This window comes from Marmota marmota, unplaced genomic scaffold (assembly GCF_001458135.2).
Source record: "Marmota marmota marmota unplaced genomic scaffold, marMar, whole genome shotgun sequence".
Classification (NCBI taxonomy): domain Eukaryota; kingdom Metazoa; phylum Chordata; class Mammalia; order Rodentia; family Sciuridae; genus Marmota; species Marmota marmota.
The window spans coordinates 51,488,867-51,509,439 of NW_025999900.1; the positions used below are offsets into that span (position 1 = coordinate 51,488,867).

General features: G+C 40.2%; 1 protein-coding gene across 3 annotated transcripts in view; it reads left to right on the top strand.

The window, feature by feature from the left end:
• Flrt2 (fibronectin leucine rich transmembrane protein 2) overlaps nt 1-20,573 on the top strand; it is an 89,100-nt gene that overhangs the window by 60,257 nt on the left and 8,270 nt on the right. The window lies entirely within an intron of this gene.

The window sequence follows — 20,573 nt, forward strand, 5'->3', positions numbered from 1 at the left end:
TACCACCATGGTGCTTGGGAAAATTGGGATGTTCCCCCTGTGAGCGGTTCCTCTGCACGTGCACAGATCAGGACAGGTTAACTGTGCCTTGTTATGTGGTGTGTTGACTTTCAATTGATTTTAAGTGCACTTTAAATGATAATGAGAATGCCAGGCTGGGAGATGGCATATGGCTTCAAAGATCTGATTCTCAGAAAGCAAGCAAATATTGAAAAATGATGGAGTTTCATGATAGAGTAAGTCAAGGTGAAATCAGAATGCTTGAATGGCAGAAACAATTTCTTCTTTTTTATTATTTTTAGCTGTGCTCTTATTATATTTTGTTGTTTTGATTAGAAAACAAAATATAACAAGCAAGGCCAAAATTTGTTAGCCACATTAGGGTCAAATTAAATACAACATGCAGCAAGGGTATGACTACTTTGGTTCTTTAGAACTCAAAAAATCCTTCTTATAAGCAAAATTTAATATAAAAAGTCAATTAAAATATAATAAGGAAAAAATGCAGATCAAGGAGCTGGAAAATGAGAGAGAATGTGTCAGAGCATGAAAGAAAAATGAAGAGAAATATTAACTAGGCAGAAGTACATTTATATATGTGTGCATGTGCACACTCATAGATATTTCTCAGTACATATTCCCTTATGAATTTAGAGAAGTATGTAACTAAGTGAGATGAATGAGCATGTAAGGACCCAGTTTGACATCTTGGCTGTAGCCACCATTTTGGTTGCCATTTTGCCTTGCAGATGACTCTGATAATACCCTTAACCCTGTACGACAAGCAAAGTCATTAAGATAGCCAATTGAGCATTTCATAGTAGCCACTGATGGCCAAACTGTTTCCTAACTGACATTTGAACATATCAATAGTTTGCAGAAAAGGCAAGGTACGATCCAGTTGGCCACAGTCCACTTTGGTGTAGCTTGCCATATAAATCACTTTGTCCTGCCTTGGGGTACTGAGTCCAACTATCCCGCTGTCACTCAAGACACACTCTTACCCAATAAGACCCTTATAAGTTGCATTGACTCTCTCTTTGTTTCTTTGTCTTATAGCACCTTCCAAATTTAGTGGCCAGTTCTCACACACTGGGAATAGGTCCCTTCTCTCCCTTTCTCTCTCTCTCTCTTTCTTTCACAAAACCATTTAGAGATATTTGATTTCTTTTTGAAGAAAAATATCATATAGGTACCATTATATATTTGTTTAATTTGTTCTACTAAATTTTGCTGGCTGCATTTCCTAAATAGCAAAAATCAGTCTTCAAACTTATTTTCTTAAATCTATACTATCTTAGGTAGGAGCTTGATACTGGAAGTAACAAAATGCAATGATTTTAAGATACTTAGTGGATTTGAAACAACTTGGGAGAAATTCAGTCTGTTCGCAGAGACATCATCATGCTTCTCTTCATTCAATCATTTCTATTTCTGCAGAAATCTGAAGACATTGGTGAATTGTGCAGCCGTATGGCTTGAAATTATATATAGAAACATGTTACAACTGAATGGAACTTCAGAGATGATATATTCTAGTGGCATTTTTTTGCACCAGCAAAACTGATTTATTTATAGTTATAAATACAATTGTCTGCAGTTGGAAACTCAATGGAATTGATCATCTCAGTTTCAAAATTTCTTTTAATGCCTTGTCTACACCTGTCACTATTTTACTTCAGTTGTTCCACTCAAAACCGTTAAGCCACTGCATTTAGACACAGTCCAAATCTAATAATAAAAATAATGATTAACTTTTATTGAGCATTTACTCCATTCAGGCCATTCACTAAGGAAAAGCTGTGCATAAGTGGGCTCATTTAATCTTTACAACTATGTGGTAAGGAAATTTTGCATTAGAGATGTTAAACGATTTGGTAAATGTTCGCCCACAGCTCATTAATGGCAGAAGGAGTATTTGCACCTAGGAGTCTTGGCTGCATTTTGTTCATCTTGGAATTTAACAGGTTCTTTCACTGATTAAGGCATTATATAGGAATTCTAAATTAAATGTTCAAGTAATCTTTGGTTGCATGAGTGATACCAGATACTAGAAGGAGATTTGGGAAATTTGGTCCTTGCTGACATCTTCACGAACACTTCATATGATGTCCAATCCTCATAGCTTCTCCATGTCTTAGGACTGCTTCTCTGTTGGCCCTGACAGTGCATGGTCCCTGGGACTATGGCATTCTCAAGCTGAAGAAGACTTTAAACATCATAACAGCTCTCTTCTTCCTGGTACCGTTTTAATACTCAAGCCAGAGAGATGAAGTATACACACATCTAGTTAGTGAGCATGCAGACAGAGATCCAGGGTTCTGGAATCCAAGGTTTCCCTCTTCCTGGTATTCGTGCATAATGTAGGTTTATATAGCATATTCTGCATAGCTCTGCATTAAGTTGTAATGAGAAATTTGGTGCTTTGTTTTCTGACCGACTTTTTTTTTTTTTTAAAGATTAGTGCAATAAGTGCAAACACTCTTGACTGAATAGGATACAGGTGTTTTCCAGGGTCAGAGATGGCCATGCTTTGGCTGCTACCTCCCTATGCCAATCTCAAGAACAGTCCTAAGGAGGGCCCTGATGTACATGGCCCCCAGAGATACATGTTGCTGTTCCTAATTGTTAAGGTAACCTTGGAAGACAGGTATTGCCTTTCCCACTTAGAGAAAACAGTGACTCAGTGAAGTTAAATGGCTTGTCACCACAGATGCTTATTAGAATATCCAGGAATTGATCATGGATTTTACTAACTATAAAGCTTGCTCATTTCCCTCCATACTATACTGGACCAAATAAATAATAATTTTGTGTAACACATACTACAAGTTAAGCTGCACTTTAGTCATTCAGCTTAATCCTTTCTTCTACCTGTCTCTTCCCTTTTCCTTTTCACCTTTTCTCTTTCCCTCTCTTTCTTTCTTCCATCTTCCTTCTCTCCTCCTCCTTTCTCCCTTCCTTCCTTTCTTTGCCTGCCCCTGTGTCCGTCTGTATCTCTTCTCCTCTCTTCTACTCTCTTTTCTTCCTTCTTTCCCTCCCTCCCTCCTTCCTTCCTTCCTTCCTTCCTTCCTTCCTTCCTTCCTTCCTTCCTTCCTTCCTCTTTTGCTGATTAACAAATCCATATGTGTATTTTAAGATGAGGTAGCCAGGTCATGAGAACATTAAGTAATTTACTGTCAGTCGCACAGATAGTCGGTATTACATCTGGAATTTAAATGCAAGATCCAGTTGAAAAGATAGACTGCAGGGGGAAAAAAGTAGAAATCATATTATTATCACAGGCAACAGACGTAACAGTTTACAGTAGGACAGTACAATCATGGGCATAGTAGTAGTTTCAAATCTGCCAGTAGATGTTGCCAATAGTTGCTGGGTGAGAGTGGAGACAAAGAGTTATGGGGTAGGTGCAGGTTAGCTCCTTTATGGGTTTGCAGTAAAAGTCAAAAGAGGGAGGCATAGGAGAGATGCTGTACAGGGAGAACTGACCTCAGGAAGGATTCACTTGGCTGATAAGAAGAATTTAGTATGAGTAACTGAGAGAATGTCAGTGTCATTGGTGAGAATCAGAAGCCAGAGAGCCTGAGAGATTTGGTTTGAAGTTCCAGATGGATGGCTAGCTGTCAGAATCCATGGGTTTGGAAATGTAAGACTGCATTTCTGATCAAAAACTGTAATTGGGTTAACATTTTTGGATTCAGTTTTGTAAGATTAAAGTGGTAGCATTTAATCATATCTTGAAGAAAAAGTGCATGGGAATAAAACTGTGTACACATAGGAGTTGGGAAGCACATAGATGTGATCAGAAGGTTAATAGGAATGTTGACACTAGGGAGAGTTTAGGGAAAAGAAAAAAGTGGTCAAGAGTGTCAGTTTTTGCAGAGAAGCCAAAGAGGAGGAAGACAAGGCTGAGTGAGACCATGAGATTTTGTGTTATGAAATCAATGTGTGTGTCAAGATGGTGTAAACTGGATTAGATGGAGCCAGAGAATAAGAACTAGAGACACTGTAATTTACATGAAAACAAAGAGGAAGGTGGAGTGCTAGCTTGGTAAAGGGCTGGTTCTGGGAAGGAGTTTCTAGAATGGCCAAGACCTGACCCTCTTTGTCAGGAGAAGAGCTGGTCTGAGGTCAGTTCTCTGTGACTATGCATCATGCAATGGGTCTTATCCACTCTTAAGGGCTTAGTGGATGTTCATTGAATGACTAACCTTTTATCAGTCAGAAAGAGAGATATTACTCTTGTTTTATATTTAAAAAGTACTCTTGAGTCATGGAATCCAAAACCAAATGAAATCCATGTCCCAGAGTAGGCAGTTGGGTGGGAGAGTGTTTACCAAGGGGCATAGGGTTAACCTCAGAAAGGGAAGCTCCAGCTAATGACAGGCAAGGACTGAGGTACAGGAAGCCAGTGGTGATGCAGGTCAGGAGCCACAGTACTAAAGCATGGGATGGGACTGAGGGAGGGAATGCTCCATGTGGAAGAGTCCCACTGGCAGGATGTGGCCCTGGGTGGGCAGTAGGCGAGGAGTCCACATCCATCAGGGCTATGGACTCAGACCACTGTTGAGCCTGTTCATCAGCATTGCTTACAAGACCCTTTGAACTTCCAATGACAGTATGATCTTAATAAAGAGGTTCTGGGGCAAAGCCAGACTTCCATGACTAAAATCATGCCCAACACCACCAATTCCTTGGGGAAACTGCAGGCTGGTGGATAATGGAAGACAGCAGATTGCTCCAGCTGCTAGTGAATGGCAGGCTGCAGGATCCTGGGGAGAAAAAGTCTAAAGGACCTTCTCGATCCAAAGCCCAGCTCTGCTGCCTGCTGTCTAAACAAGCTTGAGCCAATCCCAGGCACTCCCTAGACTCCGTTTTGTTATTTATAAAGTGGAACCAATGACCACACTTGCCTCAGAGAGCTGTTATGAGGTATCAAATGAGATACATTGAAGAATATTAAATTTTGTGCAAACATTTAGTTCTTTAATGATTATGATTATCATTATCATTGGTAAAGCCTCAGAAATGTGGGTGGCTAAGAGTACTGGCTGAAGATTTGCTCTGTAGCTGCCATGTAGTATTCAGAAACGGGAGATTTTTTTTTTAGGACAGTGTTTTGAATACCAGGTACTACCACTGGTTGTTCCTGGAAGCCAGGAGGAAGAGTTCATTGTCTACTACAAATAATTCTTTTGAATGTATATAGAGGAAAGGTCTTTTTCATAATAAATATTTTCAACCATATCTAAACATGTGGATAAAATGTATCACTTAGTATTCATACTAATCTGTTCAGATGTATTGTGGCTGTAAACACATTTGCATATATATTTATAGACACACACCCTATAAATGCACAATAAGTATATATGTATTTTACATAAAAATACATATATAATTATTTTCTTTGCTCTCTCCTGACAAAACTGCTTTTTCAAAGGATGATATATTTATTCTAGTTTCTCAAAGTGAGCATCTTGATCAAAAGTCCTTTTGTTGCAGGTGGAGTTAGCTTTGCAGGAGAGTTCCTGGTGTGTAACTGGCTCTTCTCTCTGCCCAGCTTCTGGATTGGAAAGCGAGATGGTACTTCCGATTTCATTAAAGCACCCTGTAGCTTAGAGAACAAATCAGAGAATCAGGATTGATTACATTCTGTGCTTTCTTTGTCTTCGTCCGGGTTTGTTCAAAGCCAAGTTCCAGCTTTCAAAGAGAGAGGAGCTTAATGGAACTCTGCACTCAGTACAGAGAATTGTGATTTGGCAAAAGTTTCAATTATTACGAAGAGTGAAATGAAAAGGATGTCATTTTGCTTTAGCATCTGTACCTCCACATGAGTGACTTTTGCCCTGTTAACTGAATGGGTCTGGCAACTTAGTAGGAAACAAGTTGCTTAAGATGTTGCAGATGGATGGTGTGTCCTTTCATGCATGTGGATTCTGAGTGGGGACCTTTTGTTTCTGTTTCCAGTGAAACTAATCACCTTTTGGAAGATAACATCATGGAGAAATCTGCCATAACCCTGAGTGAATGACCATCTCTCTCTAGGGTTGTTTATTGGTGGTGTGTGTGTGTGTGTGTGTGTGTGCGCACACCTGTCTGTCTGTCTGTAGATAGCTGTCTTCTTTGCAACTCTATGGGGTGTGTGAAAACTGTGGATGAAGCTTATCTCAGAAGCAGCTGTCTCTCCAGGTCTTTGAGATATCCCTAAATAGTGCTGCTCTGGGTTTTGTACTTGTGTAGAATTTTGTCAATGCATCTTTATGGCATTGATGACCTTCTGCCTGTCATCCTTGTCTTCCTCTCTCCTGAATCATAGCCAGGCAAGGACATGGATTTATTAATTTCTGAATTCCCTGGAGGTGCTTTGTACCTGCACAGGCTCTGTACAGCCTCACTTGGAAACAGGTCCGTATTGCACTGATGCAAGTGCCAGAAACAGGAGACAAAGTCCCCTTTATGTCTGCAGGGAAGAAGAACGTTGAAGTTCTAGGCACCAAGTATTAAGGGAAAAAAAAAAACAACTCTGGGTCATAATACTTTCTATAATAATGGGATTGACTGAACAACTGATACCCACAAAAACCATTCTAAAAAGAATGGCCCTGTCTCATTACTGAAGGCTGAGTGAAGCTTTCTGCATGAGGACAAGATAAGGACAGACTAAGCAGCTTCTGAGAGTGATGTGATTCCCTCTTCAGTGCTTTTGCTTTTGTCCTATCCTGGCAGGTAATTAAGACCTGACTTAAGAAGGGAAAAAAGGCCAGAGATTAAAATTATATATATTTCTGAGTAACACAGAGCAACTTTTCCTTGTGTCTTGATAGGGCCATTTGGACTGTGTTAAATGTACTGCTCCTTGGAAACCCAGGTCTATCACTTTTGTTCTTTGTTTTGATGAATGAAAAATTTCATCCTACATAAATTAGTCCTCCCTGTCTCATTAAGTTTCAAAACCAATTTCTGTCGAGTGTTGTGTTGTTGTGGGGGATGGGATGGATTGGACAGTTGCCAAATTTTAAAATTGGAAAGGAGCTGAGGTAGTGTCCATTCATCTCCTTTCAGATATGGTGACTTGGTGACATGGTACCCAGGACAGTTAAGTGACATCTCTGCATTCATGGAGCATTCAGGAGTTCCATGAAAATCATGATTTCCTAACGCCTACTCAGATTTTCTTTTACTTATATCTTATTTCTTGTGTTTTCTGCATGTTTTTATGTTGCCCGATAATGCTCTCCAATGTGGGAATTTTATTTACGAAAATACAGTAAATTTTTCAAGAGCATAACTTTGACTTCTCTTGACCTCTCACCACCTACACATGTCTTCCACATTAGTATTCATGGTGGATTACAATTTAAAGACAAATGATTGCCATGGGCCACATTTGTTTCCGCAAATTGATGTGAGCAAAGAAATTGTGAAATAGTGGAAAATTATACCAAGAAAGAGGGAAAAAAAATGAGCCATATAAATATTTTTAAATCTCAGAAGAAAAAAAATTTTTTTGTAGTTCATATAGGTTTTGAAATTGGACTAATGGTAGAGGCAATAAAATGATGCAGATAAACTAAATTGCTCTAAATAGCTGCAGTTCAAAGAGGCACAAAGAAATACCTTCAAAGAGAGTTTAGAAAATGAGGGGGAAATAGTCTTTCCTGCTGTGTGTGTGTGCAGAGGCCTGGAATGGGGGGATTAGGGACGAAACTGGAAAGACAATAGAGTCCTCCTGGCCTAATCTGGCTATCAGTGGCCTTTAGCCCTGAGGTGACTCTTTGACACACAGAGAGTTCATAATCACCACAGGTCACATGAGAAGACCCAGAGAATTCACTAAGAATTCATTGCCCTTGGTGGCTTAACTTCAGTGAACCTGATAAATAATTCAAGTAGTCAGAGGTGCCTAAATATGGAAGACTTCAGGTGAGCTTTTCAATCTTCCAGGCCTTTCTGTCTCACTCTCTGCCCCCACACACTTTCTCTGAAGATCTCTCAGGGAGCCTCTAGTTTTGTTTACTCTCCGCTGCATTTTACTTTTGATAACTCAGAAATACAGTTAAAGATTGAGACCTGATTTCCATCTGTCACCGTGTCTCTCTCCATTGCACGGTAGACACCGCTTTGGCATTACTTTTTGCTTCCGTTAAGTTATAGATTTTCCAGGTTTTAGGTCTGATAGAATTATGACAAACTGTGTTTGAAAGTTTCTGTAATATACTACTTATCTGACATCAGACATAATTGGAAGTTACTCGAGTTCAATTAAAAGATTATAAAAATAACAAATAATAACGCAAAAATCACATCTAATTGAACACTGGTTGGCCAGTTTTTTGATGTAGGACTCAGATTTTGGTCGGCACATGGAGCCACTAATGGATTAACGTTGTTTTCCCCTTTAGATGTGTCAACTGATTTCCAGTTTTCTTTCATATTGAAATATAGGATTTTTAAGGTTTAGCCCTGTCCTTTTCCTTCCAAACCCCCAATTTGCCAGTGACTTTGACTTAACATTAATGTGTTTTTCTAAACCATGCAACTGGGTTTGCATTTCCTTTTTGCACCTTTATTTTATTCATTTTTTGATCTTAACAAAATTTTTGTTCAGATTCTGTGATGACAGTAGAAAAGCACAAGTGACATTGTAGGTTTGGGTCTCTGGGGAAGCATAGTCAAGAAATATGTTGAGATGCCTTGGCAGCCACTGATGCCCATGAGGTCACAGTTTGCTTGTTTCACCCAAGGGATGGCAGCATAATACTTTCTGGTGTATTGAATAAGTGGAATGGCAAGAAGCTTTCTGCTGCCTACGTCCCAGCTACCAATTCTAAACTCATTGATCTTGGGAAAGCTACTTAAACATGTGATACCTTAGTCTCATACTAACATGGCAATATCCAGAAGTCTCAGTCCATGGTCATTTGACTTCATTACTCTGGTTCCAAGGTGAGGCAGAACATCATGTCCAAAGGATGCCACCAAGGAAGATCTGCTCACCTCATGGCAGGCAGGAAGCAGGGGCAGATGAAAGGGACCAAAGGGAAGGTGAACCCTTCCACTGATTCTTGGAGAAAGGAGAAAAAACACTCAGACTTATGATGTTGTTCATGTCCTTCCCTACTACATAAACATAACCAGAAAAAGATGTACATAAGTCACTTCTTAGAGAGGAAAAATGGAAAATATTTGAAAGTCAATGCCATAGAACTACCCTATGGGAGTAAGAATAATAATAGCTGAGTGTCATGGGACACTGTGAAATGTACCACACCATGGGTCTGGGATTGGCCAACCCATTGAGTTTTTTGGGTAACCCTGTAAATATTATTATTGGGTAATTTTGGTCATAGCAACACAAAGCTGACTAACTCAGATTGTCTTTGGAGGTATGAAGTCATTATTGATCGGCTTGAAAAATACGAGGTGGGTGGATTCTTAAAACTGTTTAGGGTGGGACCACAGCACTTTGGAAAAGAAAACTTTCAGGTCCAAGAATAAGAGACTTTTGGGGAAGCCTAGAAGCTGAAGTTAGGCCCCAGATGGATGGCCTCCGTCCAGAAGGATGCTGTCCCTCCGTTTACAGGTGAGTTTGTTCTGCAATCTTGCTATCAGACTTGGATGTCAGGGGACTCTTTCTTAGTCAGCTTCTATTACTAGTTGCGGCACGCCTTGCTCTTGCGTTCCATATTTTACGTTTTTCCTACTGTAGTATCAAGGCAGCTGTATCTCAGGTTGTTAGCTTACAGTGCCATAGCAAATGACCACAGCCTGGACGATTTGGATAAAAGGAGTCCATGCAGTGCTAGAGGCCGGAGGTCCTGGATCAAGGTGCCGACAGGGTTGATTTCTTCTGAGGCCTCTTGCCTTGGATTGAACAAGGCTGTCTCCTCTTTCTTCCATGGGCATCTGTGTCCTGATCTCTTCTTATGAAGACACTGGTCATAGTGGATCAGGACCTACCTTGAGGACCTCTTTTTAACTTAATTGCCTCTTTAAAGACTCTATCTCCAAATATAATTCCCATTCTGAAGTACTTGAGGTTAGGATTTGAGCAAATCAATTTTGGGGGACACATTTCATATGAGGGACACATTCTACAATAAGTCGCTACTTGTCATATAGTGATTATTGAATAAAGGATTATTGGCTGGATGGATGGATTTTTATTTAATTCAGGTTAAGTCTGTGTAGTTAGCAATTTTAGAAATACATGTGAGTTAAATAATATTTCTTAAAGTTTTTTTCCTATTTCTTTCACCCTAAAGATATGCTTAGGAGATAACATTTCTCGATGATGATGTTTCTATTTATTTAATAACTACATTTAATTATTTTCTCTATGTAGGCAGGTCTCATAATAATGCAAAGAGCTACCACCATCAGCAGACCTGCCCCAAACATTTGCAGGAATGTATGATGAGAATATATGATAAGATCCACTATAGATCTAATTCTTCATTAACTATAAATCTTACTTAAAAATTATTTTAAAAGTCTGCGTAGTTCTTATACTGTGACTAATCTGCCTCTCAGGAAGTCCTGGAAAGTCAGACAGGTGTGACTTTAATATTTCCAAATGTATATATTGCCAGCACCTACCCACTCAGGAGGCTGAGGCAGGGGGATTTCTATTGAAACAAACCTCAGCAATTTAGCAGGGCCTTAAGAACTTATGGAGACCTTGTCTCAAAACATAAAAAATCCTACCCACTCAGGAGGCTGAGGCAGGGGGATTTCTATTGAAACCAACCTCAGCAATTTAGCAGGGCCTTAAGAACTTATGGAGACCTTGTCTCAAAACATAAAAAAGGGCTAGGGATGTTGCTCAGTGGTTAAACGCCCTTGGGTTCAGTCCCTGGTACCAAAATAAATAAATAAATATTCCTAACTCCAGCAAGTTCTGCATGAAAAAGTTGCTGAGCTAGGGAAACTGGTTCCAAGTCTCTTCCTTTCCCACTGGGATTCACAAGGTAGTTAATTGAAGGGGCCATTTCACTGGGAATTTGCTTCATTAAGTTCTGGTCCTGAATACTTACTGTTTTTGCACTCAAGAGGACGGACTTGGTTCCAGAAGCCCATAAGCAGGTCAGGGGTAGAAGCAGAGCATGAGTGGGGCCCTGCACCCGTTGAGAGGGGCTCAGCCTCACCTGCAGAGACCCGGAACAGCTCATATCCCCTGTTCAGGTCAGATAGCACAACCCAGGCAGTCATCAAGAAACACATCCAACCTGGGTTGCACTAGGACTTTCCTTATCACTAGGGTCCCGAGGGTTATTAATGAATTATGGTTGTTTTCCAGGCTGTGCACAGAATTTCTGAAGAAGAGGCCAGAGCTTTACCACATAGAATAATTTATAAGTAGGGACCAATTTACTTGCTAGGGAACAGCAGGGTGGCCCGTGCGTTCCCCAGCAGAAGGTACGTCCGGCTAAGCAGGGTGGCAGGCTTCAGTGCTCAGCATAGAAAGGGGAAGACCCTTCTAATTAATGACATGGCTGTCGTTACACAGCATGGGCACCTCACTTTGTCATCAAAGTCCTTGATTACTCAAAGCTGTGTTTCTTTTTTTATTATTTATTATTTATACATCATCTTATTTCCAAAGAAAATTTGAGAAGGCTGGAAAAAAGAAATGTGTGGGGGTGAAACAGGACACTGAAGAGAGAATTCTGGCAGATTTTTGGAGCTGCTTTTCCTCTCCAGACTCTTCTCAGTAATCTTTCCCTTTCTGCCTCATCATTACTTCCTTTCCTTCAGAGCATCTCTAGGTCTCTCCTGCGCACTTTCGGGCAGATTCTTGAAATGCACTTTCTCTCTACAGCCTCTCCTTGCCCCAGTGTATTTCCCTGCAGGCTTCCTGTTGCCCTGAGAATAAAGTCCACTTGGCCTCCCAATATCATGAGGCCTTGCAAGTTCAGACCTTTTAGAACTCTCAGCCCTCCGTCTGCCTGGGAGGGCCCTCTCCTCATTTCCAGTTACTTTTTCATTCAGGCCTGAAGGCAGCCAAGCTCTTCCTGCCTGCTCCTACCTGGGCCTGACTGTGATAGAAAGTAGATACTTAACCCAACCCTGGATCCCCATTCTCAACAACTCCTCATACATTTGGGATCCCATTCTCTAAGCTGCCACCCATGACCACCATGCCTGAGTGCTCCCACATCTCTCTCCAGCTATTCTCCACCACACTTTGTCTCCTCCATGCTGGTACTAGTTTGTAGTTTTTATTTGATTTTACTTTTTTTTTGTTTTTCTCAGCATCAGTTTTCTTTTTTTTTTTTAATTTTTTATTGTTGGTTGTTCAAAACATTACAAATTTCTTGACATATCATATTCCACACTTTGATTCAAGTGGGTTATGAACTCCCACCTTCACCCCATACACAGATTGCAGAATCACATCAGTTACACATCCATTGATTTACATATTGCCATACTAGTGTCTGTTGTGCTCCGCTGCCTTTCCCATCCTCCACCCTCCCCCCTCCCCTTCTCCTCTCTCNNNNGGGTGGTTTTGATTTGCATTTCTCTGACAGCTAGAGATGGTGAGCATTTTTTCATGTACTTGTTGATTGACTGTATGTCCTCCTCTGAGAAGTGTCTGTTCAGGTCCTTGGCCCATTTGTTGATTGGGTTGTTTGTTCTCTTATCCCCTTCCTTGTTGATTTGTAGCGATTTCATCTGTCGTTCAACTTTTCCTCGTACAGTGGCCACTCCACAACTAAGGAATGATTGAGAAACACTCGCTTTAAGGAAAAGTCTGACGTGCTTCACTTGATTTGGAATGGCTGCCAGAAACATTTGCCTCTGGGGGGAGGGTAGCATACTCATTTAAATTATTCGTTTTATAATTACAGTATTTTAAGCATCCGAGAACTAGCAAGGAAAGGTGTTTGAGGATGTGGAGGTCCATTGGGAAATGACAGCACACGAAGCCCTTGTCCACTCACAGGTCTTGCTCTTGACCTGTCTTTTGTCGTCACCTGGGTTTTGTCTCAGAGAACAGGGCTGCCAATGGATGCCATGATTTACGAGATAAACCTTCACAGACCACCTATCCTACTTCCCAGGGTCAGGGCCTGCCTTTCAGCCAGGCTTAGGAGCATAGCTGAGGAAGGATGAATACACTAGTCCCATTTCACACATGTAAAAATCTCACCCTGTCTTGAGTTTAGATCTAGGTTATCCACACTCTCCTTTGCTCTTTTAGACTTGGGTTTTTATTTTATTTACCCATAAATATTGCAGCCCAAACATTCAGTCATTAAAACATATGGAAAATGAATCAAAACTATTTTGTGTGTGTGTGTGTGCGTGTGTGTGTGTCTGTGTGTGTGTGTTTGAGAGAGAGAGACAGAGAGAGAGACAGAGATTATAGTCACCTTTCCACAGTGTTGCCTCCCTCTGGTGGCAGTTATATGCATATGGACCCGGGTGGCATGCACTGAGTCACATTGTGGTTGTCTTTTTATAAATAAATAACCAAATAAATAAATAAATGCCTTTACACCCCCCATCTTTTTTTTAAACAAAAATTTAAATGGTTTAAAATGGCAGTATGGACACAAGCTTTTGGTGTTGGAGTAAGGTTGGAATCTGCAGTGTCCATAAATGAGAGCAGAACTCTTGACTCTCTATAAATCTAAAGAAGAATTTTCTCGTATGTTTAGACTCTTCTGTGTTTGGAGACATACCTCAAAATTTATTCACGTGAGAAAAGCCACCCAGTATAGTTTTTTAAAAAGTGGCTTTTAAAAATCTGCCATGTATTTTTTATATTTTCTGTTGAATCATTTCTTCTGTGTGCTGTGTAGCTATCCTGGTTATAAAAGTGTTGCAACTCATCTGGGGTTTTATTTTAAGCTTTAGAAATGATTTTCTCTTAACCCACGTCTTGTCACGTTCTGGGGAAGAAAGTGTCCTTGAGACAATGAGAGGGTCAAGGATAAGAAATAATAATCTCTCTTCTGTTTCTTTCGCTTCTCATTTCCAAAATCCAGAAATAGTCCCCTGAACATAGCCTGACACCTCAGCATGACAGGTGTCCTGAAGATGAGAAGGTGCATTGTAAAAGTCTATTTATGCAGGGAGGAAATTTTATACCATTTACATTCCGAGCCACCTCTCTGATACCAAAATAGGCTTAAGCAATGAATTTTTCATTTTTCAGACTCAAAACCAGATAACTCACCTGGAAATACACACTATTTAATTTCATTTCGTGTGCCTGATCAATATTACCGACTGGAATCTGTGTTCTCCTTGTGAAAGATTAAAGCTTTTCTGTTTCATTCGTACAATACATATGTGGTGTGATATTTTGGTGGGGGGAAATAGGCCATGTTTATATTTTTGGATTCCGTTTATTTATTTATTTTTTTGGTAAGTGTTTTTATAGCTCTCAAAGACACTGCCCTATTTTATATTGATTCTAACCATGTGGAATGGTAAAACGCTATGCAATTAAAGCTCAGTTGAACTGCTACCCTGAATTTATGTAAATATTTAGAAGCAATTGATATTATGTGAGCAGAAACACATATATTTTGTGGTAGACCACAAAGACTTTCTGATTTTAGCTCAGCCATCATAGAACTGAAGTGATAGTTATTGACCGACCGGCTTCTCATCAAACCTAGTTTGTAGTCATGGTTCAGAGTGACCCACTTCAGCAATACTGTAGGTTAACGAGAGCATTGAACCTGATATTACTTTGAAAGTAAATCTATTACTGTAGTAACTACAGTGATTTCCTAGTAGCATATTCTGTGCCTTTTACCAAAATCATTAATTTCTTTATGTTTAGGGACCCTTCATCCATCTGCCTCTCTGTCCTTCAGTCTGTCCACATAGGTTAGAATAGCTTACCACCTGTGAAAGCTGTTATGAAATATCATCTCAGTGATTTCTTGTGGGACCTTGGATTGAAGATGTTGAAGAGTTTTTACAGAGTGCCTCTTCAAACAGAGTAATCATCTGAAGAACATTCTTTGATTCGTTCGTTTATTCCACAAACAGTTCTTAAATGCCTTCCGAGGGCTGCTGTGGGCTCTGGGGAAATAACCAAGAGCAAATGCTGACCCGCCTCTGCCTGCATGGAGCATGACAAGAGGCAGTTAGAGTATGGAGACAGGCTCTGCAGCCCATGCCTACCTTCTGGTCCCAGCCTGTCACTTTTTCACTGATTGACCTGAGAATTGTGTCCACACATTTGCAGCATTGACAGATGGTAAGAGTTGTGTGTATCACTCAAGGAAAGAGCTTTCAGCGGATGAAAGGGAAAGGAAAATGGGATGAATTCAGCAGAAGCAACTCTACCAAACCAGGGACAAATACTACTTGTACAGGAAGTATTGCTGTTATTGTTTAAAACACGTAGTAGGAATGACCAACATACTGACTGTGTTCTGCAGTATTCTGAGTGATTTGTAGCCTGACAACAACCATAACAGATTGATACTATTAATTTCTCCATTTTAAATGGGTTGTCAGAGAGGTGAAGTCATGTGTCCAAGTTAATAGGATTGGTAAATGAAATGCCTCTCAGGTTATCTGTCCCTCATCTTCCCCAGAGCCCATCTGTCATTCACCAAATCATCTCTACACACACCCCCTGCTTTCTTGTTACTGGAGTTTGAACCTGGAGGTGCTTCGTCACTGAGCCATGTCACCAGCAACCAGCAGCCCCCTCTGTTTTTTTTTTAATTTATTTTATTTTATTTTTTTAGGAGACAGGATGCTCAGGCTGTCCTTGAACTTAGAATCCTTGTGCCTCAGCCTCCTGTGTTTTGGGGATGACAAGTCCTGCACCATCATGTCCAGCTCCTCTCTGCCTCTCTTAAGCCAGTTTGTTAGTTTGTTTTGCACTTAATCCTCATCAGTGTACATACTTGGTATCTTCTCTTCCCAACAGTTCTGTAAGTGCAGCTGATTATTACCTCCTTGAGATGAAGAAAGTGAGGTGCCAGAGGTGAAACCAGGTGTCATCATCCTCCTGTTAGTGGATGAGCTGAGATTGCTGCTAAATTCTCATGGACTCCAAACCTCTTCTCTTTCCTTGACCCCAGCCGCCACCCACATGGTTGTGTGATGGGCGAGGGAGAAGCACCAGTTGTATGGGTCCCCACAAAGCACTTCTGAATGGGAGAGGCCCAGGTGGATGAAGCTTCAAGTGCTGATCTTCAGCCTTACCTGGGGAAGATTGACAGAGACACCCCTGCCCAGCCTCCTGAGCAGATCTCTTCAACCAGGATCTGCAGGGGGTTCCCAGAAGCCTCCATTTTGCCCCACCTTCCCATTGTAGTTTGATGGCCCACAGGGTTGGGTAGCCACAGTACAAAATGATGGGGAAATAAATCTTTTATCAAGGTGAGAACCTTAACAAATTAGAACTTTTCTATGAAACATGAGGTGTTACTGTTTAAGCAGATGAATTAATGTTGTTGAACAGCCTCTCTTTGAAGTGGATTAAAAGTATGTAGATAGGAGCTATAGGAAGTTCATCGTTTATGGGGCATGTCCTTTTGTATTCTGTTAACATTCTTTCAATTCTTCTCTCTCTCTCTCTTTAAAACTATATTTGGGAACCAGATACCCAGCCAGGGATTACTATCAGGAATTGCTGTCTGGCATCAAGTTAACTGGTCATTCTACCTTCTGGAGCAAACCTACATGTGGGTGGTAGTTGATAAGGAAAGAGGCCATTGTCCAGCAGTTACAGATTTTAGTCCATGGTAGCTCCCTCCTGGGTTGAGGCATGTCATGGCAGTAGTGAATGTGCCCTCGAATGTGTGCATTTGACGTTTTATAACAGTGGTTGTTTGCTCTAATTGTATCTCCACTATTTGAGCCAATTGGAAACCACATGAGGATAATCCTTCAAATGTGTTGTCAGACAGATTTTTTTTTCTCTTTTTTTTTTGGAGGGCTGGGGTGAGGTTTGATTTTAATTCTAGACTGAGTGGAGCCAGGTAATTGTAAACTATATAAAGTATTTCCTTTCTTTTCTTTCCTCCTTCTCTCCTTCTTTCCCACTTCCCTCCTTTTTCTCAGCAAACAAAAATATTTGTCTAATGAGAAACTTCAGGGGTCTTGGTCCAGTGAATGAGATGGAAAAAATGGTTTCAATTCAGAGGTGGCTATTGTTATACTCCCCAGATTCCTTTGCTAATCCCCACATCTTGGCCAGCTGACTACAGAGCTCTCCCATTGTCGTACAAACAGTATTTATAACCTACCCTCAGGAATGTGGAAATGTGCACGAGATCTATAAATTGCTTTCATGTTTCCAGATCCTATCAGAGACGTTTGTCGTGTAGTTAGGCTTATGAAATCTGTAGCTGAATGGGTGCGATTTTAAACACAAATTGCTTAACACCAGAATCTCTAGAAGTGGGACCTGACCCCAGGACACTTTTCTGGGAGAAACCCTCTTCATCTGAGCTTTCTCATTCCTGTCACTTCGTGCCCGGTGCTATCTTGTCACCATCCCGCCAATGCTGAGCCCATTAAGATTTTATTAGGTTTGTCCTAGTGTGGTTATGTTATGTGATTGGCAGTGCTTATTGACAACTCTTATTTTCTGTACCGTGATTTTTATAGTCTGGATTTATTAAGCGCTCCTGGAATACAGACTTCTGGAACTAATTAAGAAAAAAAGAAAGAAAGAACTTCTTAGGTAACACAGGAGAGAAACACTTTGCACAAAGCTTTTACATGATTTGTGTGCTTAAGTCTCAGTTCCTATGAAAAGAGTTAAATTAAGGTAAAATAGCTTGGAAAAGCTTCTGCTGTTACTGTCATCTTTAAGAGACTGGCAGGGCCAGGCTCTCTTTGTCCCCAAAGAGCATTTGTAATGTGTTGGTTTATATGCAGGCTTTTGAAACTGTATTGTGGACTTTAAATGAAAATTTCTGTTTTTATCTAACACCTTCCATTTCGCTATTCTTCATTATCTCTGGTTTCTAGTAGGGGGAACATATTCAGTACACATTCATACAAACAGGGGAAAATAAAATCATTCTGTCTCAATATTTCAAATCCATCTTACAAAGACATTTTTATCCCAATAGTTAAAGACTTAGACATTTCTAATGATTTTGAAGTATGGGTTTGTTATTATCTTTTAGAAGTGTAGTACTCTGGGAGAAGCTAACCAAGAGCTGGGGAGAGTGCTTTCTGGTTGGTCAAGTTTTGTTCCTTCTCTGGACTGAGCTGAGTTTCAACTCTTGATTCAAATATCAAGCAGCTTGATCTGTGTGCAAAACCCTTTGAATGGCTCCTTGGCTTGAGACTTCTATCCTTCACAGCTACACTGAGACAGTCGTCCACCAGGAACAATTAATTTTGTTTTTTCTTGGTCCCCCATCAACTGGATTAAAACTCTTTCCACAGTGCTCTCATTCCCTTTATACCCAAGGTCTCTCCCTTCTCTACAATTTTAACTCTCATGAGGCCTAAAATCACATTGGCTCTGCCCTGTATTCAGCTGCCCTTTCTAGTGCCCAGTAAATATGTATTGAATAAATGAATGAAAATCATTCCTTATTAGTATCCACCACAGTGAACATTTTTAGGTTATGCTTATTAAAAACTTACCTTTAATTTCCTCTAGAAAATTAGCAATAATGATGCTAACCTTCTGAGGCACTGGTAAGATGAAGACATTTTTGGATGCACACCACAGCCCCACAACAAAGAATTATGTGTTCCAAAATGTCATCCGTGTAAAGACTGGGAAACCCTGCAGTAGGAGAAGGTACATAGAATTTGGAAGGTCAAAAGTGGTATCATTTTGTGCTACGTATTGGAGTTCACCTCTTTAGATATCATTAATAATGACAATTGCATAGGAATACTGGTTTGTATTTATTGTATTTTTGCCACCTGAAGGCACTAGACAAGCTTTTCAAAACTCTTGCTTAACTCTCTCAACAGTGCTATGAATTAGCAACTATTTTTCTCATTTTTCAGATGGGGAGACCCTGATTTTAAAGTGTCTGTTCTTTTTACCTAGGAACTTCTAAACATTGCAGCTGTTTTTCTTACCTAGGGAATATAACAGTAGCCATCCTCTGAACTGAAAGTAAGAACAGAGTGCTCCTGTCACATTTTGAAGATTCCAGATGAACACACAATACTCAGACACATTAGATTCTAGGTTTTTGGGCTTTCTTTTCACCTAATTACTTCATAAAGGTAGGCTGTTCTGATTACAAATAAGTGTTTAAGATCCTACCAGACAGCCAAGCTTGTCATTGAGATAAATATTTTCCACTGAGGTCAAATGGCATAGCTAGTCATTGTGATTCTCTACCTAGAAGATCTAATTTATATATAAGATATAATCTGAGGCCGTCTCCTTGAGACGGAACTGATTGGTGTCTCTTCTACCTCTACTTGGCTCACAGAAGTCGTGTGATATACTCCTGAATTTTATTTAACATGTAATAAATTAAACCATGAATAATTAAGACATCTCTGTGTTTAGGGCGGTATTTCTCCAATATTAACGTGCCTACCCACTGTTCTTGCTAAACTGCAGTCTGACCTGAGGTTCTGCATTTCTACCAGCTTCCTAGGTCAGATTCCTGCTGCTGGACCACACACCATACTTGAGGAGCAAGACATTAGGAATCATTGGGATACTGTGACACCTGAGATAGAGATGGCATAGAGGTGATGGCGTCAAACTCTGTTGTATAAACTATTCTTTAAGCATATAGAGATTTCTTCTGGAGAGAATGGCTCTCTTTCAGTGGCAAAATACATTTCTAAGTACCACTTCATTTTAAATAAAGCATCATATCTTTCTGCTTTTGCCCAGAAAGAAACAGCCTCTCCCTTTTTTTAATAAGCAATCAAAAATGAATTTATCATTTCTGATCATCAAAGGCGTTTTTATACGGTTTACAATCTTTTAAATGATAGAACAAATTCACAGTATCCTTGACTCTGAAATAACATTAACAATACTTTTTTTTTCCTTTTTTAATTATATTTCTAAAGATAGCTGAGGGAACAGTTACAAATAGACCCTCTGTGCTTTTAGATATAAGTTATTTCGATCTTTGTATCTTGGTGAAAATTAGAGGACTTGCAGTTCCCATGTCCTGTCATGTTAGCTTATTTTGTAGGGAAATCAAATCTGGCACCTTTCAATTAACTTCTTTACCTCTGTAATCTAAAAACAAATGGAACACATTCTGGAGCAAGAAGGCATGCTTGCTAGCCCTGGATTGCCTTTCCTTCCTCCACTATGTCTTCTCTCATTTCATAATTTGCTGAAAGTCCTTCAAAAATAGGAAAGCACTCACAGGCAGGAGGGAGGTGATATTGGAAAATCATTTATTCTCAATCATGAGCCTGGCAACTCTTAAAGGAATCACAGTGGCAGAGCTCATGCATACCTGGAGGTCCCAAAGGAGGGTGGTGGTGGAAATGTGTCACAGATTGGAGTTTGGACAGTCTCCTTGGTAACTCAAGTGGAAGCTATTTGGGAGGAAGACAAAAGAAGAGAGGCAAGAATCGGGGAAGAAAAGAGAAGTCTTTTCTCTGCCTTCATGTGTGCTTCT